We start from the raw sequence: 16,698 nt of genomic DNA on the forward strand, positions 1-16,698 counted from the left end.
ACTAACCCCGGAGGTCGAGGGCCCGACCTAACGCAAGGCCCTCGCTCCGAGGTCCCCCAGCGGCGTCTGTGGCAGGACCGCTCTACGCGTCTCCCCATCTCCATCCCCCCTTGTCCTCCATCCTTCATCTCTATGATCCGTTGGTACAGGGGCTCGGCTTTATTTATTTATTTTTTTCCGCGTCCCGAAAGCGGGCGGGTCCTTTCAGCTTCTTTGCTCACCTCCCATGGCCTCTCTACACCTTGTTCGGAAGGATTTAGTGTGGTGACGTGTGTTGACACCTGTTGGACTTAGACTGGCAAAACGGAACTAACTTATTTGGGAAAGTTTGGTTTCTCCTTTACCCGGCTGGTGCGTGCAGGTTTCTTTGCCTGAGATGTTTGATCGCTGGCTGAGCAGGGAACACACCGGGCTCCCGGGACGGACAGGCACTTTCTGTTGGTCACTTTCAATCTGTCTTTGTGGTTTCTGTCAGTTTACTTTGCTAATATTTGGCCTGCTGGGTCTAATTATGAAGGTAAATGTGTATCCGTTTCCCTCAGGATTAATATTTAGTAGCCACATTCCTGCTATGTGTAAACATGCGGGCATTTAAAAAGAACGCTTCTGTGTACTTTTCAATGAATGCTTTGAAAATGAATGTGATCTTTTTATTCTGGGTCGTAATTTTATTAGTTTTGCTATGTTTTGCACTCACGGAGGGAAAAAAAACCCCTGCAAATTTAGTAACTCCCGCACCCCATTCCTGCGAATGCGAAATTTGTATTTTTTCAATCACCATTTGTTATTAAAGTTAAAGCAGACTAATTTTATGCTCCCAGATCTTCTCACTTCGCTTCTAGATGTCCACCTGGAAAAAAAGATTGATGGTCTTTGTTGTTGCATAAACATATTTAGCAGGTTAATTTTCCGTGCAAGTCAGACCAAACATCTTTGACTGCAAACCCCGAGGGCGGCTGTGGGAGGCGCTAGCGATGGAAAGATGAATAAGATGCCTGCATAACCCCTGGGGGCTCATAAATCAATGTGTAAAGTTAAGAGGAGTTAAAGCTAGATGGACCAGAAGTTTGATTTTTCTTTTTTCACTTTACTTTCACTGTAAGTCATTCAGATTTAACTGATTAAGCTTGGTATACCACACACCTGAAAAACTTACACCCCCCTTTGGTTTTTGAGGGCATGTTGAGCGTCTTTGAAAAACTGATTTCCAATTTTGTAGATGTAGGTACTGGAAATATAGGTTTAAATTTCAAGTTAGATATTTTAGAAATTAAATTGAGAGCCAGAGGAGGGGTTTTGAAGAAATATGTAGAGTTTTTTTTTTTTTTTCAGAATTTTTTTTTTAATGTTTCTGTTGGTGAGATTTTTCTTAAAGGCATGTGTTCCAAGGCCTATAGGAGCAAAGACCAATAGATTTAAAATGTGTTATTTTGCCTAAACTAACATACGATACTTTAGATTATTCTGAAGATATATCAATGACTTAATTACAAAGTATTTTTCTCTCTTTGTATGTATGCTAATATCAGGAGATAGCCACTTAAAAAAAAAAAACAAAAAACTGGGAGTGGGGAGTTTTTACCTGTTGCACCCAAACGTGGCTGCCTGTCCTAATAACATATGAAAACCAAGATTTTTCTACTTGGAGAATAACCAGACTCTCATCTTTAGGACTGTTTTCTTTGAAGCATACTTTATAAAGAACTCTGGTCTCTATAAATAGTTTGACTCTCATGCTACTTCCTAATGGAAGTCCAAAATAGGTCTCCTTACAAAAAATTTTTTTTCTCGGTCATACAAGCCATGAGTATTTCTCACTCATTTCTACATCTCCGTGAGGTTAGAAATTAGAACCTGCGGTGATTGTAATAAAACTGAGATAGAGAATACAGCATTCAAAATGGATTAGGAGTTGGATGGGGAAATCTGTTAGTTTGTCTTGTGTTAGACAACCTTTATGACTTAGGTTGGCTGAGCAGGCTGATATTTTTTCTGTAGTACTATCTGGCTGTGTTTGAAGAATGAAGAAACTGTGAAGATGAGAAGCAAGCAGAAACAGTTTACCTTAAATCTACAGTTTATTTAGTTGGTTCTCTTTCAGTTAATTTGTGTTGCTAACGCGCTGATGTGAAGAGCCTTTGGGAAAGACCCTGATGCTGGGAAAGATTGAGGGCAGGAGGAGAAGGGGATGACAGAGGGTGAGATGGTTGGATGGCCTCATTAATTCAGTGAACACGAGTCTGAGCAAACTCGGGGAGATAGTGAAGGACAGGGAAGCCTGGTGTGCTGCAGTCCATGGGGTCACAAAGATCTGGACACGACTTAGTGACTGAACAACAGTGTGCCTCACCTCAGCTAGACACAGTGGATCTATGAAATGGGTGAGTAGGGGAAGATGAGAGGGGCTGAGCAGAGATCCTGTCAAGGTCTGCTTCTCCAAGTATGCTTCTGGAACTTTCCTCATAAACGTTTCTAGCAATCCCATAAACATACTTGAAGGTTAGGGCTTGAAACAGGTCTTAAGGAGACAGAATAGGTTTCCTCCACCATTTCTGTGTGACTTCTTTAAGGCAAATCTCTTAACATCTCATTAACATTTTTTCTGTTAATGAAATCTGTTCTTTTTAACATGTAAATATTAAGAGTTTGGCTAAGATGATTTCTAAGTTGCCTTCCAATTAGAACATCTCCTGCTTCTAGGATTTTAACAGATAGTGCGAGCTTTTTGCTATGTACAAGGATGTGAAAGACAATTTCACAAGATTTAAAGATTACCCGTCTCTGTAATAAATACTGCCTCTGAGTAGCTGAGGCCAAGCAGGTGATTGAAGTGGACCTTCTGATAAATTCGATCAGCAGAGGTTCAGAACTATAGAAACATTGCTTGAGACAAAGATGTTCCTACCATTCACATTGAAGGGCGACGTATTGCAATGACGATGACAGCTGATGTAATTCTTGCTATAAAATGCCTCTAGTCATCCTTGCCAGTTTAGATTCTACTTCTTCAAATTATTTAAAAGTCTAATTAGCTGTGGTAAGTTATGAGAAGAAAACACTCATTGGTTTGTTTCTTCTTAATACTCATTCAAAGTGCGTTGGTTGACAAAAGAAAATTAAGGTTTTTTTCCTTCATTTTTTTCTTCCCTCTCTCCTTCCTTCTTTCCCTCTGTCCCTTCCTCCCTCGCACTTCTTTTCTTTATTTCGCACTTTATCTTAAACTGTTTCCAGTTAAGAAGAAAAAAGTGATTTTCACTTTCCAAATGTGCATAGGTCGAAGGATTATTTGCATTAGCGTCCCAGGATTTCACTTTAGTCGGTCCTCAGGAGATGCATGGCTCTTATCAACCTTCTATAGTAGCTATTTCTTAGCGATAGTTGCGGTGATGCAGTCAAAATGCTCTCAATTACAGAAAATTTTAAGTGGTGCTCCTTTTCTTGAAAATATGTGTATTGATAGCACTTCTTTCTACAAGAGCTCCATTTATGGAAAATGACAAACTTACCTTTCATTCCAGGTAAAGGTGTTCATGGGGGAAAGGAATTTGCATTTAGTAGGAACCTCCTATGTGCTGGGCTTCCCTGGTGGCTCAGAGGTTAAAGCGTCTGCCTGGAATACAGGAGACCCAGGTTCGATCCTTGGGTCAGGAAGATCCCCTGGAGAAGGAAAATGGCAACCCACTCCAGTACTCTTGCCTGGAGAATCCCATGGAGGGAGGACCCTGGTAGGCTATATAGTCCATCCGGGCACAAAGAGTCGGACACGACTGCGCGACTACACTTTCACTTTCACGTTCTGTGTGCTAAGCTCAGTGTTTCATTCTGTTAGCTAATCAAGTTGGAACCTCACTTCGGCTCTTGGAGATTGGTGATGTTCTTTCATGTTTACCTATGATAAGATTGAGGCTTTGAGAGTTTTAGGGAGATGACCAAAGTCTAACTCTAGGTATGAAGACTGAATAATCTCTGAAGAGTGGCTTATTAAGGAGACTATTTAAATCCACTGAGCTTGAAGAAATTTCAGATCTGGGTGAAATGGGGGTTGGAGTTGTAGTAAGTGAATCACTGTTTAATTTTTTCCTCTTAAAACTGTTTAAGGAGCAGTTTCCATTTTGAGAAATACAGTTGCAGACCATTCCATTTTCAAAGAAAAATGGGCTTTATGTTTAAAGAATTGTATGGGGCATTCATTTACTTTGTAGGGAATCTTTAAAAATACTCACTCTGGGGTGAAAGCATACATCCCAGTTAGTCTGGTCTGTTTACATGGTTGTATCCGTCTTGCCTGCTTGCAGGAGAGGCAGACAGGAACGAAGTCATCTTTGCTCTTACTCTCCTGGTAGTGTTGAGTGTTCTGTTCAGCCTGATTTCAGTTGTTTCAGAGGCAGGGTAGAGAACATATCCTTAGTTCTGGAGGTTTAAAGTAGTAGATACTAGTCATATTTGTGCTGAATGAAACATGTTTTAATTTTTAAGGGATTAAAGGTTATGAGATTCCCCCTGTCACCTCATTTCCAGCCAGTCATTTTAGCCTTCCTAACTTGACCACAAGCAGAGGATTTTAATCATTTTATCGAATTAGGCAGAGCTGCCTGCAAGCCCTGAAATATTTGTGGAGGTTGGGGAGTGTGGATGATCGGTTTTTGTTCCAGCTCACGTTAATTGAAATATAATAACCAACTCAGTATTTTCTTTTCAACCTTTGCTTATTGAACACAAATAAAGGGGAAATGGAATAAAAGTATTTGTTAAATCTTATAAAATGTTTTAAAGTATAATTTAGGAAAGAAGTGATTTATCACTTGAATTTTGTAGTCATTCTTCCAATTAAGATTTGAATGAAGAAAAATAATCTATGGATTAGAAAAATACAGTTTTAATTTTGACTGCACTAAACCTTACTGTTTATATTATTGTACTTATCGTTAAGAATTCAGCGTAGAGAAATCCATCTTTGATGGGACAGATGTACATAAAAGTGAATTTTTATTGTGACAAGTATTTTTCCATGGGTTTTAATAAGTGAGTACTAAATATACTACTAAATGGAAAATATTTGTAGTGTAATAACAATTTTTTTTCCCTTCTTTCAGGAATGAAAAAGCAAAAGTATTTTTCTTTCATTATATGATAAGTCCAAAAGCATGTATGATAACCAAAAGCTTCTGGCTTAGCTGGCAAATAGTAGTAGTTTGTTGTAATAGTAGTTGTTGATATTGCTGTTTGTTTAATGCAGATTATACTTTTTAGTTGACCATATTTTTGTCCATATTTCTCAATAAATATGCATGATACAATAAATATAATTTTAATTTTGTAGAGTAGAAAAAGTAATGAAATAAGCCATATTGACAAACAATATGGATTTACTCAGGTCTGAAGTCCTGATTTTATGTTTTAATGCCTTGTTTATTTGTCCTATAAGAAAGGGATATGTGTGTATATTTGTGTATGCATATTGTGTATATGTTTATTGAGTTTATCTTCCATCATTAAAAATTAAGCACTTTAATTTTTAGTGTATATTTGTGTATGCATATTGTGTATATGTTTATTGAGTTTATCTTCCATCATTAAAAATCAGACAATTTTTATACAATGATACAGAGCTTCCCAGGTGGTGCTAGTGGTAAAGAAACTACCTGCCAATGGCAGGAGACGTAAGAGACGCAGGTTCGCTCCTTGGAGAAGGGAGTGGCAACCCATTCCAGTGTTCTTGCCTGGAGAATCCCATAGACAGAGACTGGTGGGCTGTGGTTCATTGATTTGCAGAGAATTGGCCACAGCTGAAGCAAATTAGCATTCAATTACATATCTTGGAGTTTGCAGGGTTTTATTTGTATCATTAAGACATGTATTTCAAGACATGAGTAGTAAATACAATCTGTAAATACAATACTATTTACAATGAGTTGTAAATACAATTTGGGGTGATTTTTCAAGACTAATGATTGTGTTAAGTTACATCACAGTATAAATTCCTCTCTGATATTAGTTTACCTTAAGACTATGTATATGAAAATCTTCATTAATATTGAAACAAAACTAGCAATGATATTTGTTAGGTATCAATGTAGCACTATGGTAAATGTTTACTATATAATATTTGGCAATTATTCTAAAAATTGACCATTATTCCAGAATTATTCAATGCAATTCAGTTGGTCTAATTTTCAAATATTAGCTGATGGTAAAGTTATAAGTACATTATTTTGGCTCCGCCAAAGGGTATAAAATATTTTACCATTTTCCCCAAGGAATTAAAATATGATTATGTGTATATTTTGGGAGGAAAACAGCAACAAGTTTTCCTTGATAAAACATTTGTATCAGAAAGTGGAACAAAGATGCAGAAAGCACATGTTCTCGCAATTTTTCCTTTTTTACTAGCACTTGAAAAACTTATGATTCACTAGAAATGAACATTCAAATCATTTTTCTTAAGACTTCTCATAGTGAATGCTGCTGCTGCTGCTGCTGCTAAGTCACTTCAGTTGTGTCTGACTCTGTGGGACCCCATAGACGGCAGCCGACCTGGGATTTTCCAGGCAAGAGTACTGGAGTGGGGTGCCATTGCCTTCTCCGCATAGTGAATGCAGAATGCTCCAAATATACTTTTAGGGAGAGGGAAGAAAACAAGAAAAAAGTTGATCTGTGTTTATTTAAGTCGTAATTCTTTTTTTATTGAACTATAAAGAAAGAAATGAGAAAGTTGGGGAGGCTTATGTAAGTCATAGCATTAGAGTGCGGTAAGTTAATGAAAGCTAGAATTCTCATAACATCTGAGAAGATACAAGTAAAACTACTTTAAGAAAAGCTATGCTTAAAAATAAAAGTTATTGATTCTTTAGTGCAGTGGTCCCCAACCTTTTTGACACCAGAGACAAGTCTTATGGAAGAGTTTTCCATAGACAGGGAATAGGGACATGGTTCCGAGACAAGAGACAAGTCTTGTGGAAGAGTTTTCCCTGGACAGGGAACAGGGACATGGTTTCGAGATGATTCAAGCACATCACATTTATTGTGCCCTTTATTTCTATTATTATTAAATCAGCTCCACCTCAGGTCATCAAACATTAGATCCTGGAGGCTGGGAACCCCTGCTTCGGTGCCTTATTTTTTTTTTTAATGAAGGCTAAAATTTCTTTTATTAGGTCCTCCCATACTTATGCTGTGAACTGGCTGAGACTGATGATGTCGGGATCAGCAGGCGTCTGAGGGACCCTGGTTACTGATAATTTGCATTCTTTCTTTTCAGTTTCCTGAAATGTTTTATTTTGTCATTTTCTGATTTAATGTAGACAACGCCTGATTCATTTCCTGAACTATATTTACGAGCTCATGCCATTTGTGTGACTAATGTAAACAGGAGGGCTAGTGCCGTCAAATAGAGGGACGATTGGAAAGCTAGGAGGCTTCTGGGGTTAGAAATATGGGAGTGGGGAGGAGGTAGTCTGGCCTCAGGCTCACTGTGGAGTATCATACCTCGTTGCAGAGTCATAACAAGATGATGTTATGATGCATAGGAATAGGTGACCGCTCATATCTGATATGGATTTGCTTTCAACTTGAAGAATGTCACTTTCCAGGTCAGATAGTAGTATTGTGTATGGTTTGGTTCAGAAGTTAAACTGTGGGGGTTTCAGTCTCCACACAGACGCTTACTGGATCCATGATGAGCAATTTCTCTTTCTACGCCTGTATCCCTGCCTGTGATGGGGATCGTGGTGGTAGCTGCATCATCAGGTTGTTGAAAGACTCATAGGCAACCGGTCCATGCCCCAGCGCATACAGAGCTCGTTTGTCAGCTGGCGTTTGTGTTCCTCTCTTTCTAATACAATTCTTTTTAAATTTTCTTCTTGTTGCTTTAATTACTAGGGTTGCTTGGGCAGGTTTTTCCTTTCTTTCTCTTTAAAAAATACTTCTAATTTAACACAGACAAAATAGAATATTTTAGGGAATACCAATATACTTATTGTCTAGCTTCAACAATATTCAGCTTTCTGCTTTCTGGTTACATTTTTTTCCCCACACATGCCTATGTTGTTGTTGTTGTTTGACTCTTTCAAAGCAAGTCCCAAACATCATATTAAATAAGGAGGTTTTTCCTTTTTGGCGCTGAAGATTGTAGTAGGTGTGGCTCTGAAGAGAACGATCCTGGAAAGAGTTTGTAATGTGTTTCTGATTTAATGTGTGTTATTGTAATTGTCATCATCTTTTTGTTCCTTTGCTATCATTATAAAGGAGAAAACTGGAGACAGTAGTTGTGAAGATATAAAGGTAGTAGAAATAGGTTTTAAATAAGGCCTGGCTTGTTAAATCCTAAAGAAAAGAAGTCTGAAATCAGTTGTTTAACCATGACCATGGTGTAAAATGTATTTTCATGATTTGACCCCATTGTAGGGGAAATTGAACTTCCCTGGTGGCTCAGATAGTAAAGAATCTGCTTGCAATGCGTGAGACCTGGGTTCGATGCCTGGGTTGGGAAGATCCCCTGGAGGAGGGCATGGCAACCCACTCCAGTGTTCTTGCCTGGAGAATCCCCATGGACAGAGGTACCTGGAGGGTTACAGTCCATGGGGTCTGAAGAGTTAGATATGACTGAGCGACTAAGCACAGCACACATAGAGGAAATTAAATTATTGGTGGTTTTCTTATTGAGGGATTCTTATCTTTATTGAAATCTACTTACCAAACTCTTCCAGCAGGTGAAAGAGTCTTGTTTAGAGTTAAGAGTGAGTGCTTTCTCTTCTTATGCCATTGATACTTCTCATCTCTCAGTATTTTGCATAGCTTTGCAACAGTCAGGACATTATCCATAAATCAGTGTTTCATCCATCTATCAAAATCAGTTCTGAGACCCAGCAGCAGTAAATGCTATTTTAAGGCAGTTGAAGTGAAGTCTCTCAGTCGTGTCCGACTCTTTGCAACCCCATGGACTGTAGCCTACAAGGCTCCTCTGTCCATGGGATTTTCTAGGCAAGAGTACTGGAGGAGTGGGTTGCCATTTCCTTCTCCAGGGGATCTTCCCGACCCAGGGATCGAACCCAGGTCTCCCGCATTGCAGGCAGATGCTTTGCCATCTAAGCCACCAGAGAACATAAGGGAACTTTAGTACCTTTTCCTATCCTGTGTCAATAAAGATCTAATATTTTTAGGCCATTTTTCTTGTCATTAGATGATTGCTATAGATTGACCAGTCCAAAAAAATTTTTTTTTTCCCTAGGGGTTCCAAAGTGGTGTGTGGAAGCTTAGATGAGCACTTCCCATGTTAGTTCGAGCAGTTTGCACCAGTTGTCTGTACACTCAAACCAAATGGAACCAAAACCTCACCAGCCAGGAGTCAAACTTGAAACAAAAGGCAAAGAGATGCCCAGAAATCAAAAGCCAGGTGGAAGAGTGTCCCCCAAAAGATGATAAAGTGATGCCCAGAAATCAAAAGCCAAAAGGCATAAATGCCAAACATTTATTCCACTAATCCTGAGACCTGGCAGAGTCAGCATTAGCAGCCTTTTTCACTGATGATATAGTTTCAGGCAATTTCTTGTTGGTTTCCTACAAAGAAGTTACTCCATCATTTCCTCTTTTAGAAGCTTCTAGATACAAGTCAAAGTAAGCACAGCTGGCCTTTTCTAATTGTGCATGCAAAATGTCAGTTTTGGAATATCAAAAGAACCCCAATTTGGCCATTTTAGGTTGAGATCTCTTTTAGTATAATTTCTCCAATTAACTAGGTACTTGCAAGTATGAGCTCCGTACATACTGTACAAGATTCTGGCTGGAGTGTTAGTCAGAGGCTGGCTTTCTGACACCCCTTTGTTTCTGTTTTTGAGAGATTCTGTTTCCATTTTAAGCTGGGTAAAAATCACTAGTTAACTTGTGTAGTGGGCCAATGTTCTATTTTTGAGCTTGTCTCCTCCAGGAGTTATCCCAGAGTTGTTTCAGCTTGTCTTACATGTCTCGGATTCTTCAATCTAAGACCACTGTGGCTGCTCAGGCAGCTGCATGGCCAGTTCTTATGTGCAAACTCCAGACAAGCAAGTATTTTAATTAGTGAGTGGGTTTCCCTATGGGACCACTGCATGGTATGAGGACTAAGGAAAAGTGTCAGATCAGTCTCTTACTTAACCACTCAGCCAAGACCCTTCAGTCCCCTGAAACAGAGCGACCTTGGCATCATTCAGCCGAGCCCCAGGTATTCCTCGAATTTTTTCCCAAATAAGCCCTCCCCGCCAGTACCTTTCCACTGAGTGGGCTGTTCCCCTGGCATCTTTCAGCCATCCCCCTCCCCTGCCCACCCAGTGTCTTTTGACTGGGTGGTAATTTCTCGGTATCTTTCAACTGAGCTGCACTCATGTCTAGACCATGAGTGGGTATGCCCTGGATGCTCCACTCTCTCCGCCCGCCCCCAGTATCTTTCCTACTGGGGGCGGTTAGGTAAACTGCTCCACCACCAAATAAAACTCAGAATCTCAACCAATACAGGAGATTTAAGAACAGGAGAGAGTTACCCAAATTTGTCTGCACTCCCCGAGGAGGTGGATGGGTGCAAGGCGCCACTGCTGGTACCAAAGCTCTGGTTCCTCATGAAGTCCAGTCGAACTAAGGAAGTCCACTCTGGGTCGCTTCATCGGTTGCCATAACTGTTGACTAAAAAGTTGTTACAACTTGAGAGTTGCGAGTTAAGCTTAATTTGGGGCAAAATGAGGACCGCAGACTGGGAGGCAGCATCTCACATATATCTGAGAGACTGCTATTTTAAGGCAGTTACTAAGGTTTAATTAGTCAGGTGTGTAGTTTGCTTTTTCTAGTGCTGCTAAGTTTTTCCAGGGTTCGTTGGTTACTGTCACATGATTATTTATTTGCTTTAGGCAAGGGAGGGACATGAACTCAAGTTGTCTTGAATTATGGGGACCTCTCTCTGTGGTAGGGGGATAGTGGGAATATTATAAAAAGGCAAGTATTGCTCTATCTTTATTGTGACCAGCTATGATTTGGGCTTCCCTGGTGGCTCAAGGGTCAAGAGTCTACCTGCAATGCAGAAGACACTGGTTCAGTCTCTGGGTCAGGACGATCCCCTTGGAGAAGGAAATGGCAACCCACTCTAGTATTCTTGCCTGGAAAATCCCGTGGACGGAGGAGTTGGGCAGGCTACAATCCATGGGGTTGCAGAGTCGGACATGACTGAGCGACTAAACCACTAGCGCTGTGCTTCGCACACTGGTACTGGCTGACGTGTTCTTCAGTGTGTTATGCCTCTTGGGTTCCTCATGGCTTCTGTTTTCTCGTCATTTCTGCTTCCCTCAACTGTATGCTGCCATGCCTCTTGTGGTACCTGACTCAGCATGGTATGGCCCTGCTCTCTGCTTTTACTGCTTTAGTTCTCACTGCGGCATCTCTTATTCACTCAGTGTATTCAGGCTCGTCTTTTTGTGAGAGAGAATCTCATTGGCTTAGCTCACATTTGGAGACTAGACAAGACTGCTGGACTCTGACCAGTCCGTGGACTGGCTGTCAATCAGCAGGAGCTGTGGATAAGGGAGTTTCATGAAAAGTTTGGTGGATGTCAGAGACATTATTGACATGTCTAGTGTTTTCATCAAGCTAGTAAGTATTATTTTCACTAACTAATATTCATACATTGTAAGCCACCTTCTCTTCCTTCAGTAGCAATTTTACATCCTCACCTTATCAATAAGATCTTTCCAATAAAACAGTTTCTATCCTCTGGTCCTGATTGGCCTCCTGTGTTGCTAAGGATTCATGTTCGTAACTTCTCTTTACTTTTTAATACTTCAATAGTAAACGTTATTTGAATGTTGTTCTTTTAACTGTAAATTACAATATAAACCTGTTTTCAGGGTATAGCATACGTATAGAAAAGTGCACAGATCACAAGTGTGCTGCTTCCTGAATGTTCACAGAGTGATTATATTTTTGTAAGCAGCACCCAGATCAAGTCATTGACATGTTCAGCCCTCCAGAAACGAAACTGTTTCTGTTCCTCTTCGGTGCTCCTCCCCATGGGTAGCCACCATCCTTGCTTCTAACATCATGGATTCCTTTTGCCTGTTTTTGAACTTCATTATAGACTCATGCAGTAAGTACTCTTCTGTGTCAGGCTTATTTCCCTCAACATCATATCTGTGAGTTTTGGATGACACTTCAGATGCTGTGGTTCATTCCTTTTCATTTCTTTGTAGTATTCCACTGGATGAGTATACAATGGTTTCTTGGTCTATTATTTGTCTACTGTTGGTGAAACATTTGGATTGTTTCCAGATTACAATTACAAATTGTATTGGGGCTATTACAAATAATATGGCAATGGAAATTCTTGTACAGATATTTTTTGTGTTCAGCAAGGAGATCCAACCAGTCCATTCTGAAGGAGATCAGCCCTGGGATTTCTTTGGAGGGAATGATGCTGAAGCTGAAACTCCAGTACTTTGGCCACCTCATGCGAAGAGTTGACTCATTGGAAAAGACTCTGATGCTGGGAGGGATTAGGGGCAGGAGGAGAAGGGGACGACAGAGGATGAGATGTCTGGATGGCATCACTGACTCGATGGACGTGAGTCTGAGTGAACTCCGGGAGTTGGTGATGGACAGGGAGGCCTGGCGTGCTGCGATTCATGGGGTCGCAAAGAGTCGGACACGACTGAGTGACTGATCTGATCTGATACATTTCTGTTCAGTATATGCCCAGGAGTTAACTTTTTGATTCATAGGACTTACTTATATTCAACTTCAATAATTACTGCTAAACACTTTTCTGAAATAGTTATATCAATTTGTGTTAACGCTAGCAATGTATATAAGAATTACAGTTGCTCTGCATCCTTGCTAATAGTTGGTATTATCAGTCTTTTTAGTTTTAAGCCTTCTAGTAGACATGAAGTAGTATCTCATGTTGGTTTTCATTTTTATTTCTCTGATATTTAACTTGAACATTTTTCCAAGTATTTCTTGACCATTTGAACATTCTCTGTTTTGAAGTGCTTATTCAATCTTTTGCCCATTTCTCAGTTGAGCTGTCTTATCTTGTTGATCTGTGCATGCATGCTAAGTCACTTCAGTGGTGTCAGACTCTTTGTGACCCTATGGACTGTAGCCCTTCAGGCTCCTCTGTCCAGGGGATTCTCCAGGCAAGAATATTGGAGTGGGTTGCCATGCCCTTCTCCAGGAGATCTTCCTGACCTAGGGATTGAACCCTTGTCTCTTACATCTCCTGCATTGGCAGGTGGGTTCTTTACCAATAGCACCACCTGAGAAGCCCTTATTGATCTGTAGGAGTTTTGAAATATTAAGTTAAACTATATGAATTGCCATTTTTGAATGTCAAAATAATTGAATATCATCTTGTTCATCCCAGTATGTATGAAGACATGAGTCCTTTGTCAGTTATATGTATTGGAAATATTTTCTCTACTCTGGTTTGCCTTTCTACTTTCTTAAAGGTGTTGTTTGATGATGAGAAGTTTAAAATTTTATTGTAGTATAAAATATCTGTATTTTTCTTTGTGGAATTTGTCTGCCCATGAAATGAGTGCGGTGTGGATGGGGACAGCATCTGGAGGTGCTTTGTATGGAAGGTGCAGGAGCTGGGGTCTCCCTTTTGCTCTGTGGTCAAAGCAATCAAGTGGATCACAGAAGATGCAGCCGTAGGTAAAACAGAATGCACTTGCAGCAGCTTCAGATTGCCACACCAGGATGTTTTCCCCTTTGAGAAAAGCTCCAGGGGCAATCTACAGGACAAAAATATCTTAATGTTCTTTCCTCCCTCATACCTCCTGGAGCCTGAGGTGTTCCCTTCCTACATGGTAGGTTGTTGTTCTTACTCTAGAGATGCAATACATGTATGTGCACCAAAGACTTGTACAAGGATTTTGAGAGCGGTGTTATTCACAAAAGAGGGTGTTCTGTTCCAGTACTTCTAACTTCACTTTGTTTTCAGTCATCCCCAGTTCACACCCACCTTTCGTCTCAAAGGGTCAGATGCGAGACGGACAAGGTACTTTTATTAACTTAACCAGAGCGAAGGTTGAATTCCTGACAGCTACCTTTCAACTATACTGCCACCTGGAGGATGTATCATCCAGGCTGACCTGGGGGTGCTGTTGCTGCTGCTGCTGCTAAGTCGCTTCAGTCGTGTCCGACTCTGTGCGACCCCATAGATGGCAGCCCACCAGGCTCCTCTGTCCATGGGATTCTCCAGGCAAGAACACTGGAGTGGTTTGCCATTTCCTCCTCCGATGCATGAAAGTGAAAAGTCAAAGTGAAGTCGCTCAGTCGTGTCCGACTCTTAGTGACCCCATGGACTGCAGCCCACCAGGCTCCTCTGTCCATGGAATTTTCCAGGCAAGAGTACTGGAGTGGGGTAACAAAAATGTGTTATGCCCAACACTGGTCAAGACTGAGTCCTCAGTTTTCAAAATACATCTATGTAACGCTCTGTAATCCTTCCCCCTTTGTCCTGATCCGTACCCAGGAAATGATCAAGAAGGGATGAGCCCTTTCTTGGATAACCTGTATTCATTAATCAAACTGCCTTGCTGAAACATATGGACTGGGAGGGAATGAGGGAGAAAGAGGTGGACAGTCAGTCCACTGCTGAGCGCACAGGTTAGTTTCAAGGGCCACAGTGGGGTGACTGGAACCTGCTAACCAGTCACCCGAATGAGTACCAACAGTGCTGAGGCAGCGCCGTGAGCCCTGAGAGGGCTTCAGGTGTCTGGTGCAGGCAAGCTGCCAAGAGTGGGAGGGGTAATGCCCCTCATGGTGTGGCCTCTCCCATTGTGAGACAAATGGGCCAACTTTGGACAGGAGTCACAAGCATGCCCTGCAGCAGTAGTCCTGTGCATTAGAAAGAGTCAGCCTCTATCAGTGGATTGATTCCAGCTGGCCCACAGCCCTTCCTGTGGGCACCTGCATGCCTGATCCAGAGAGTTCAGTCAGCAGACAGTTCAGTCAGTGCCCCCCATTCATGTTTCCAATGAAGGATCTTTGAATCTTGCAGTCTGTAGTTTTCCAAGTGATAGACCAGATGGCTGTGCCATTGCCAACAGCCATGAAGTCTGAGCCCTGCCCTCTGACTGGAGCAACTCCATCTGCTCTTTCTTCTGCATTGCTGACACTAAGACTGACCAGCCACAGCGCGCCGCTGGATATCATTGGGTTTCAGGTTAGCCAAAACATCAGTGAATCAGGCCCGGATATTCAGGGAATTTCTGTGAATCAAGGATCCTATTGAGTCAGTGGCTTTGCCTCAGGTAGCTGAGCAGATAAAGTTTCCTACAGAGAGAGAGAGAGATGCTGCTCTTTAAAATGTAAAACTGAGATGCTTCTGGGGCCACACCAGCTACATTCGTAAACATACCTTTTCCATTGAACAAACAAGGTCTGAGCCCTGTGTACCTTGTCAGTTCTTGAGTCTGAGTTAATTCATCCAAAAATTGGAATTTCAGATCGGAAAGTTATAAGTCCTCTATGGGTCAGTTTCAACAAGGACTCAGCTGTAAACTAATGGTCACTTGCCTGCCTTGTGATTTTGTTTGGATGTTGGACATGGTTTATGAAAAACCAAAAGAGGTAATTTCAGTTTCTGCATGACATTATTTTCCTTCAGAGAGGATTTACTTTTGGTTTCTTGCTGGCATTAATGTGGGGTAGTTTATACTAATCCATTCTGAGGATGAGCTGGTGAAAGTTAGGTTTCAGGTTGTGAGAGCAGAGTTTCCACTTTGTCCTGATTTCTAAAGTATAGCCTTTCCAAGATCTTATCAGGAATTCTGAGTGTTTACATAACCCCCTCCTCCTTGGTCTCTTCACAGCCCCATGGGACTGCCAAAAACTCAGTGCTGATTTCCAGCAGCTTAGCTGCTGCTTCTGCCTGGCCTCTTAGCCTCTTGGCTCTATACTACTTCAGTTCAGTTCAGTTCAGTCGCTCAGTTGTGTTCGACTCTTTGCGACCCCGTGAATTGCAGAACGCCAGGCCTCCCTGTCCATCAACAACTCCCAGAGTTTACTCAAACTCACGTCCATTGAGTCCGTGATGCCATCCAGCCATCTCATCCTCTGTCATCCCCTTCTCCACCTGCCCCCAATCTCTCCCAGCATCAGGGTCTTTTCCAATGAGTCAACTCTTCGCATGAGGTGGCCAAAGTACTGGAGTTTCAGCTTTAGCATCATTCCTTCCAAAGAACACCCAGGGCTGATCTCCTTCAGAATGGACTGGTTGGATCTCCTTGCAGTCCAAGGGACTCTCAAGAGTCTTCTCCAACACCACAGTTCAAAAGCATCAATTCTCCGGCGCTCAGCTTTCTTCACAGTCCAACTTTCACATCCATACATGACTACTGGAAAAACCATAGCCTTGACTAGACGGACCTTTGTTGGCAAAGTAACGTCTCTGCTTTTGAATATGCTATCTAGATTGGTCATAACTTTCCTTCCAAGGAGTAAGTGTCTTTTAATTTCATGGCTGCAGTCATCATCTGCAGTGATTTTGGAGCCCAGAAAAATAAAGTCTGACACTGTTTCCCTATCTATTTCCCATGAAGTGGTGGGACTGGATGCCATGATCTTCGTTTTCTGAATGTTGAGCTTTAAGCCAACTTTTTCACTCTCCTCTTTCACTTTCATCAAGAGGCTTTTTAGTTCCTCTTCACTTTCTGCCATAAGGGTGGTGTCATCTGC

General features: G+C 41.3%; 1 protein-coding gene across 1 annotated transcript in view; it reads left to right on the forward strand.

Moving 5' to 3' along the window:
• RASGRF2 (Ras protein-specific guanine nucleotide-releasing factor 2) overlaps positions 1-16,698 on the forward strand; it is a 267,751-nt gene that overhangs the window by 924 nt on the left and 250,129 nt on the right. The window lies entirely within an intron of this gene.

The sequence above is a fragment of the Bison bison genome, unplaced genomic scaffold (assembly GCF_000754665.1).
Source record: "Bison bison bison isolate TAMUID 2011002044 unplaced genomic scaffold, Bison_UMD1.0 scf7180017864490, whole genome shotgun sequence".
NCBI classification, from domain to species: domain Eukaryota; kingdom Metazoa; phylum Chordata; class Mammalia; order Artiodactyla; family Bovidae; genus Bison; species Bison bison.